Source organism: Aquarana catesbeiana, linkage group LG03 (genome assembly GCF_042186555.1).
Source record: "Aquarana catesbeiana isolate 2022-GZ linkage group LG03, ASM4218655v1, whole genome shotgun sequence".
Classification (NCBI taxonomy): domain Eukaryota; kingdom Metazoa; phylum Chordata; class Amphibia; order Anura; family Ranidae; genus Aquarana; species Aquarana catesbeiana.
In genome coordinates, this window is record NC_133326.1 from 728,491,314 (window position 1) to 728,498,307 (window position 6,994).

Consider the following 6,994-nt stretch of genomic DNA (forward strand, 5'->3'; position numbering starts at 1 on the left):
GACGCATCCCTGCGCCTCATGCAAGAGGCCACCCGTTTTTTAACGAGCCCCCCCGAAGCGGAAGAATCATATGGCTTCTACTTAGCCAGCAGGCTTCTTCAGATGGATTGGGAGCAGCGCCTCATTTGTGAGCGCCTATTTGGGGAAACAATCCATAAGGGGCTGCAGGGCACGCTAACACAAAACACCCAACTACATGAGGCAGCCCCCCCTCCTCCTCCTCCTCCTCCTCCTCCTCCTGCCACAACTGAAACACCAGAGCCACAGCCTCAAAAGAAGGCTACAGGGAAGGCTGCAGGGCAGCGTGGAGGAAAGGCTGCAGGGAAGAGAAGAAAATGATGACCTGGGTTCAGTCTGGTCTGACAGAAGACGCAGGCTGTTGTAGGACCACAGTCTGGGGACATCTAGATCATCTGCTGGTGCTGTTGATCTCTGGGATTCTTGGACCAGATTGTGCTCCCTCTTATATGGACTCCGCAAGATCCCAATTTTCTTGTACACCGACTTTTTCCAGCGTTGACTTCCTCTTTATTTTATTTTGACCATGAATAAATGGATCTTTTTTGAGTTTAGCAAAAGACTTTATGTGTTTTCTTTGAAATCATTGATTTTACACACAATGTTAAATTAACAAGGGACAACAATCTCATTAAGTTTTGAAAAAACACACCAAAAATACATTACTAATGTTAATAATGTTCAAGTGGTAAGTCTTGAAAATCAAAAAATTTACATAACCAAAAACGGTGCTTTGGGTTAACTTTATCTAAAAACTAAAAAATAATCACTATTAAAAAAAAAAAGAATAATGGGTTCTTTGTGGTAACTTTACAAACCTAAAAAAAAAAAAAAAAAAAAAGGGGAAAAAGTATTATTAGTATGGAAACCTTGTTTTTAAAATGCATACTATATCATTCATGAGATCAAAGAGAAAAAGAATCCAGAAATCAGTTTGGGAGAACTCTGATTATGAACAGCAAAACACCTTCGTTCTTTAGAGCATTCGTAAAGAAGAAATAAAATGCGCTGCATTCAACGATCACAGATTTTGCAGCGTGATGAATGTGCTACCTACAATACGAACACTAGTTTTACTAGACCGAGTGCTTCCGTTTAGTTTTTGCTTATGAGCATGCGTCGTTTTTTTGTCCGTCGGACTAGCATACAGACGAGCGGACTTCGGGGTCCGTCGTAGTTACGACGTAAAGATTTGAAGCATGCTTCAAATCTAAAGTCCGTCGGATTTGAGGCTAAAAAAGTCCGTTGAAAGTCCGGAGAAGCCCACACACGATCGGATTACCAGCCAGCTTTAGTCCGTCAGCGTCCGTTGGACTTTTGTAGACGAAAAGTCCGACCGTGTGTACGCGGCATTAGAGGGCCAAACCCTGCCCATCAGTGACACCAATCAGTGTCTATTAGTGATGCCAGTCAGTGCTGCCTTTCAGTGCCCATCACAGTGTTGCCCATCAGTGCCCATCACAGTGCCACCTATCAGTGCCCATCAGTGCCGTCCATCAGTGCCGCCTATCCATGCCACCTATCATTGCACACCAGTGCCACCTATCAGTGCCATCTATCAGTACCCATCAGTGCAGCATATTAGTGTCTCCTCATCAGTGCCACCTAATCAGTACCCTTTAGTGCCGCCTCATCAGAGCCACCTCATCAGTGCAACCTCATCAGCGCACAGCAGTGAAGGAGACAAATTATTTTTTTACAACATTTTCTAACGGAAACTACAAATGTTTTTCTTTTTTCAAATTTTTGGCCTTTTTTCGAAACCCAGTTGTGAATAAATTCCACCAAAATAAAGCTCTAATTGTGTGAAAAAAAATCATATAGATACAGTGTTGCATGACCGAGTAATTGTCATTCAAAGTGTGACAGCGCTGAAAGCTGAAAATTGGCCTGGGCAGGAAGGGGGTGACAGGGCTCGGTAGGCAAGTGGTTACGGTCAGTGTGTTTTAGGTAGGATACAATAAAAGCTCAAAATACACACCATTGTTTCTGGACCGTACATATATGGCATCACTGTAATTGTCAGAAGCAGAAGAATTTATTTTGGATTGTTCTTTGGTGGTAAGTTATGGTAACAGCAAGAAATATACAGCTACGTTTTTTTGGGGTCAGTTTTCCTTTGATAATGATAAAAAAAAAAATCATGAGATATCTGTAAGGGAATGTGTGGGCAGCTGTGGCTTCATTTTAGATTCCCTTTCATTTTACATAAAGTAGAAATGAACTTGTATGTATGGGTTTTGCCATGGACAGCTTGACTAACAGTTTGCATAGAACCACAGCCTTTGGGATACTGTGGTTAAGCCGATTCCTGGTGCAACATCCTGTGTCAGCAAGTCATCAGCTATTTCTTTTTATCTAGTCAGCAGTCTAACTCTTGATAAGAAAGTACTGAGTGTAAGTTTGTATAACCCTTAGACATGTATTGTTACTGGTATATAAGGCACTGTTGTACTCAATAAAAACTGGACACCGTGTGAAAACACTCAAAGCTTGTTTCCTGTGTCTCATGCGGTGTCTAATGGATCCGAGGGTCCCGGTGGTCTGCCTGCATAAACCAGGGTGGTCGTCAAGGTGTATAATTCCTTTCAATATCCATTACCATTTACTACCAAATAAAAGTCCAATCTATCCAGAAAAAACACACAATATAATCCACCTGGATACACTAAGCAGTTGTGTGATGATATATTCAAATATACTAACACAAGTCAAAGTTGCAAAACTGTGTTCAGGCGTTATGATTGGCTTTTCCTTCATAATGAAAGGGTTAGGAAGAGCGTTTCGATGGGTCCTTGTGTAGAGTCAACAAAAATAAAAATGACTCAACAGATTCTTAATCTGATTATTGAGCCTCGTTGTCAATAAACAAAATCGAGTATAGAGAATAGAGAAACATCTGCAGCTGCCATTTGTATCCCCGGGGATATGTGATTTGGAGATCTAACGCTGTACGTTGATGTCTCGTATTGCTGGAACTTTTCTAACAAAACAATTAAAATGTATTCTTCAAAATAAATAAATAAATAAATAAACAAAACTAATAATAAATGCACATTTTTCCTGCAAAAAATTTGTGAATGTATTCATTTTTGCAGTGTACAATAAATGCATCTTTTCAAACAACCCACAAAGAATTTAACAACAATTGGGTACTTTCACACTGCACCCTTGAAAAAAAGCGGTAAAAATGTGTATGTGTATTTGCAGTGTTTTTGTCGCTTTTGTACCTTGTTTTTGCCATGTTTCCAGCACTTTATACACCTGTGAAAAAAGGGCGTGTGACTCAAAAACTGCACCAAAACCACAAACGTGGTTGCATTTTTGATGCACTTTCCATTCATTTTAATAGGGTGGTGTATTTTTAGGGGCTTTTTTTTTTTTACCGCACCAAACATGCACCAAAACTGCAGCAAGCAGGATCTTACAAAACGCTGATTTTACAAAACAACTGATCAGTGTGAAAAGTTTCGTAAGATTTCATGGTCTTGTGTTTTTCTTCCGCTTTTTTTTATGTAAAAGCGTAAGAAAGACAGATCAGTGTGAAAGCAGCATAAAGTAGACTCCATGGAGTGAAGAAGATGGAGATGAAAGGATGTTCAGACAGACAGATATTTCCTAGGAGTACGGATATCAGGATAAAAAATTTCTGTATATGGTGACCCCTTCTTCTAAGAATACAGATATCGGGATAATAGATTTCCGTATATGATGAACCCTCCTCCTAGGAGTGCAGATATGAGGATAATAGATATCTGTATATGGTGTCCCCTCCTCCTAGGAGTACAGATATCAGGATAATAGATTTCTGTATATGGTGACCCCTCCTCCTAGGAGTACAGATATCAGGATAATAGATTTCTGTATATGGTGACATCTCCTCCAGGGAGTAAAGATATCAGGATAATAGATTTCTGTATATGGTGACCCCTCCTCCTAGGAGTACAGATATCAGGATAATAGATTTCTGTATATGGTGACCCCTCCTCCAGGGAGTAAAGATATCAGGATAATAGATTTCTGTATATGGTGACTCCTCCTCCTAGGAGCACAGATATCAGGATAATAGATTTCTGTATATGGTGACCCCTCCTCCTAGGAGCACAGATATCAGGATAATAGATTTCTGTATATGGTGACCCCTCCTCCTAGGAGCACAGATATCAGGATAATAGATTTCTGTATATGGTGACCCCTCCTCCTAGGAGTACAGATATCAGGATAATAGATTTCTGTATATGGTGACTCCTACTCCTAGGAGTGCAGATATCAGGATAATAGATTTCTGTATATGGTGACCCCTCCTCCTAGGAGTGCAGATATCAGGATAATAGATTTCTGTATATGGTGACCCATCCTCCTAGGAGTACAAATATCAGGATAATAGATTTCTGTATATGGTGACCCCTCCTCCTAGGAGTACAGATATCAGGATAATATATTTCTGTATATGGTGACCCCTCCTCCTAGGAGTGCAGATATCAGGATAATAGATTTCTGTTTATAGTGACCCCTCCTCCTAGGAGTGCAGATATCAGGATAATAGATTTCTGTTTATAGTGACCCATCCTCCTAGGAGTACAGATATCAGGATAATAGATATCTGTATATGGTCACCCCTCCTCCTAGGAGTACAGATATCAGGATAATATATTTCTGTATATGATATATATATATATGTACTATGTACCCAATGTAGAAGAAAAGGAATAGTAGGGCGCTGAGGTCAGTATCAAATAAAAAACACTTTAATAAAATAAGCAGCACACTTACATTGAAGTTAGCATGAAACAGCATTTATAGGGAATACCTGAGACCAAGCAGCTGTAATCAGTGTGAGGCTGTAGGCCTCACTGAGCAAACAGAGACCAAAGATGACAACGAGTCAGCCAACTCAAAGTATGGATATTTGCGGCATTCTAGGCTGCACAGGAGGATGGCAGCTGTCAAAATGCCTGGTGGATATCGGGAAAGGGGGTGTGCATGCGCGTTTCCAGAGACATTGCCCTCTTCATCAAATGTACCCAATACTCATTAACATGGGGGGATCTTGTTAAAGGGGGCTTCCAAATTCCAAGTCAACCCCCTCCCATCTTTACAACTACCAGTCCAGGGTTGTGGGGAAGATACCCTGGTTCTCATCAGTATGGTGGCAAGATGCTTTGGTGGAGCCCCCCTCCCCCAAAGCCCCTCCCCATGTTAAGGGCATGTAGCCTGGTATGGTTCAGGAGGCAGGCGCTATCTCGTCCCCCCTTTCCTGGCTTTTTCCGATAACTGTCTGGTATGGATTTTGGGAGGGCCCCACGTAATTTTTTAAAAAACTTGGTGTGGGGTTTCCCTCAAAATCCATACCAGAACTTACAAGCCTGGTATGGATTGGGGGGGGGGGCACGCTGTTTTTTGTTTTCTTAATTTTTTAATGCTGCACTTCTTTTGTCATTATTCTTTTGTCAGCGGCGAATCTCTGACAGCAGATGAGTCATGGTTGGTAAGGATTTGGCGGCCACCCGCTCCTTAACAACCAGCTATTTCAAATTAAACAAAACAAATGGCGGAGATACGAAACAAATTCCGAAAAAGCATTGGTTCAATTAATGAAAACATCCAAAATTGAATTCTTCATTTAACAAATGCATCCGAACCGAAGCAAAAATTTCCAGCATGCACATGTCTATAAAACCTTCATCTTCATATTTCATAATGGAAGCACTGATGAGACTGGAATCAAATAGCACTATGGGGGTCTATTTCCAGTATGTAAGAAATGTCTTCAAACAGCTTTCCCCTGGGATTCTCACATTTTTTCATTTAAATCTGATTAAAACAATGAGTGAGTCTTGGGAGAACGCTGTGCGAAAAACCTTTATAGATGGACCCCTATGAGTTTTCTAGAGACAGAGAATTAGGTGCTTACCTTCAGTCTGTCTCTCTTTAATTGAACCTCTATTACTGTCTGAACAGAGAAGTCAGGGAAAGGGAGGGAGGGTTTGGGGTCTATTATTCAATTGGTGGTTTCATATGTTTGCCTTTTCATTTGTAAATATATTGTGTAATGCAAATTTCATACCTGTAGGTCTTTTCCACCAACAAAGAAGCCCGGATGATATACACCCAATGTTTCCTTTCCTACGTCCCCACTTTTTTCCAGGACAAAGCAGACATTGAGCACCCCCATCCCCTTAACATCACATGAATGAGCTTGCCTGATATAAAAGCCATCCTTGCACAGTGCACTCTCTCCTCTCGTATCCCAGCGGTGGCTGAGCTCAGTGGTGACCTTCCTTCTAAGGGTGTTGGGTTCCTGACTGTCCTGGCCTGACTTCTGGCTTTAATGTTGTTGGTCACCGACCGGAATCAAGAATGATTAGGATTGCTTATTTTTCTCATCCTCATACCTATCCAGGACAATCAAACATATTCAGCTTAGTTCCCCAGCTTTGTGTGTTACCTGCGATCTCTGGTTACGGTGTTGTTGGTCTGGTTGAAGCCCTTTCCCTTTGTCCAGTCTCAGCCCTCAGAAGTTCCTCCTGGTAATGGTGAGATGAGAGGATGGAGGGGTGTTATAAAGTTCCGTCCTCAATAGTAACTCCTCCTACGACCTCTAGCAGCGAGATCGGCATTTTTCAAAAACTGAAATTGTACAAGAACCTCATTGTTCACCACAAAAAAGAGAAATGAAAACCTACACAATGTGTACTGTAATCAAAGTGACATACAATCTACTTTTATCTTTAGTCCCTCAATTACACAGCTCAGATATCTTATAAAAAACACCCCAATAGAACTACGGACTAGGAATTTCCCAAGAACGCAAACAACATATAGTATATCTCCCTATTAAATCTCCTCCTTGTTCTCCATCAATGAGATCTCCATTATGGCAAGGAAGGTCATAAAATATTAAAATAATCCACTTACGTATTTACTCTGTGCGTGCCGAATTTACTTTCCTGACAAGGCTTTCATAAAGTGTCAT

The 6,994-nt window shown here is 41.0% G+C and overlaps 1 protein-coding gene across 1 annotated transcript in view; it reads right to left on the reverse strand.

Annotated features, from left to right (window-relative positions):
- Positions 1-6,572, reverse strand: part of LOC141133782 (uncharacterized) — a 30,601-nt gene extending 24,029 nt beyond the window's left edge. Inside the window, exon 1 of the mRNA XM_073623338.1 lies at positions 6,467-6,572. The gene's annotated coding sequence lies outside the window, so the exon portion shown is untranslated. The remainder of the gene's footprint in view (positions 1-6,466) is intronic.
- Between the last annotated feature and the right edge of the window lie 422 nt (positions 6,573-6,994).